This window comes from Myotis davidii, unplaced genomic scaffold, assembly GCF_000327345.1.
Source record: "Myotis davidii unplaced genomic scaffold, ASM32734v1 scaffold164, whole genome shotgun sequence".
NCBI lineage: Eukaryota > Metazoa > Chordata > Mammalia > Chiroptera > Vespertilionidae > Myotis > Myotis davidii.
Window position 1 is genome coordinate 2,155,826 of NW_006296417.1, and position 2,389 is coordinate 2,158,214.

Genomic DNA, 2,389 nt, shown 5'->3' on the forward strand with positions numbered 1-2,389 from the left:
AGGTGAGCTGCCGTTCTCCTGGGCTGGTCCCAAGTCCGACTTTCCCACCATCTTGCCCAGCCCATGGTTGGCCCTTAGTCTCCGAGAGGCTCCTGGACTCTTCTTTTCCACTCTCATGGATCCGACGGCAGTGAGGGATGCTGGGAGTGCGAGGATATTCCCATCCTGCCCCACTGCAGCCCCGGTCAGCTGGGGAGAGAGAGGAGGCCGTTCTGCCCACTGGCCCCTGCACAGAGTCAGCACATTGGCCAAGCTCAGAAAGGTCAGCTGAATCAGCCCCCTGCAGGACCACGCTGGTATTTTTAGAAGCTTTTCCAGCCTGTGCTCCTGCGCTCAGCAGGCACCATAGCCTTTGTCCTGTCAGCTCAGCCCCAGCTCAGGCCCAGCTCATGCCCAGCTCAGGCCCAGCTCAGCCCCAGCTCAGCCCCAGCCCCAGCCCCAGCCAGCGTTCCAGAAGACCAGAGGCGCTGAGGGTAGGTAGTATGGATGGTGTCCATACAAGGCCTCATCACGGTCCTGTTAGAGACCTCCACCTTGTCCTAGAAAAGCAGAGGAGAGCTTACTTACCCACATTTTCCACCCCTAGTTTTGTTTCCATATATCCCTACACTTTTCTCCTTCCCCCATCTCAGTGAATTTTTGTTGATGTATTTTATTGATGTGTGAGTGAAGGTGGGATCTTTGTTTCACCAGCCCCAGCCCCAGCTCAGCCCCAGCCTAGCCCCATGCTCTCATAGCTCAGGCTGGTGGAGCAGAAGCTGATGTAACCATTCAACGAGGCCCGGTGGGAAAAGCCTGCTCTTTTCAACGATAAAATACAGCCTGAGACCCTGTCCACTTCGGGGCCCAAGGTCTGCCTTGTGACCTTGAGCAGCCAGGTCCCCCCGCCTCATTCCCATCTGCAGTGGGGAGGTGGGTGCATCCACCTGCACACCCGTTTGGGAAAAGAGGCAGGATGCATGGGGATCCGGGAACACCCACAGCTGCTGTGCCGCTGACTTCTGGGAGGTCGTCGCAGGCCTGTGCGGTTGGGCCGGAGAACCGGTGCTCCTTGGAGAAAGATGCTTAGAGAGGTGATGTCATAGGGATCTGTCCAAGAGCGCCGCTGTGCTAAGAGGGCAGCTTCCCGTTTGGGGAGAGAGGCCCGTGGTCCAGGAGGCCAGCTGTGTTTGCACATGAGGCTCTGAGAGTTCCAGCTAGAATGGTTTTTGCGTTGTGCTTTTATTTTTGTTTATTTTCTTGAGTGACGGAATGGATGCCTGAAAATAGAAGTTGTTGGCTCTGGTCCTAACTAGCCGTGTGCCTTGGGGACATAACTTAGTCACTTTGGGCCTCATCTTTCTACCGATTAAATGGCAGGGCCCAGCCAGTGTGGCTCAGTGGTTGAGCATCGACCTGTGAACCAGGAGGTCAGGCACATGCCTGGGTTGTGGGCTGGATCCCGGGTAGGGGGCATGTAGGAGACAGCCGATCCATGATTATTTCTCATCATTGATGTTTCTCTCTCCCTCTCCATTCCTCTCTGAAATCAATAAAAAATATGTTTTTAGGAAATGGCAGGGATGGGGAAGGAGGGGTGTGGACTGAGTGTGTGCTGCATAAGGGGGAAGCTCCACGGAGGGTTTGTGGCAAAACACCAGGGTCTTTGAGGGCACTGGGATCATGGACATGGCCTCCATCCCAGCTGGCTCCACGGAGAGATTTTCAAACGTTTGTTTCTATCAGAACGCACGCGGCATGTTCTGCGGGAGCGTGGCACACTAGCACACATTTCAGAAATAAAACGTGAGACTTCCAGGAAGTTTCGTGCCTGCTGCATCCTTCCCCCCACTCCCTTCCTCCCCCCGCCCCATCACCCATGGGTGGGGTTCATTCTCCTCTGTGCTGGGGTTCCGGTTGGAGAAGTGTGAGAAACACAGGACTGTTTCATAGTGGTTTTTTTCCCCCCAAATGTTAACCTTCTGTAGTTATACGACCTGCTATATTATTAGTGCTATTATTTTTGGTCTGTGTGTGGGGGCAGGTGAGTTCATGATAAGCTGAGCTTACAGAGAGACAGTTTCATATCTTTTTCCTTCCCCCCTCCCCCCGAAGTCCCAGGACCGGAAGCTTCCGGTGGGCTTGGGAGTTGAAGGGAGAGGGAGCCGGCTTCCTTGGCCAGCAGGGAGAGAAGAGAGAGGGAGTGGGAGTCAGGCGACGCGGCTGATAGTTAAAATGTTCTCTTTTGTAAGCTTCCTATTGGGAGCCAACAGATGAAAAGCACGGCTTCTAACCCAAGGGAATGAAGACAGCCCCCCCCCACCCCCCAGCACTCCCTGGGGCCAGCAGTGGCCTCCACGCACACAGCACCCCCACCTCTCTTCTAAGTGACTGTAAATTCCTTGAGAGC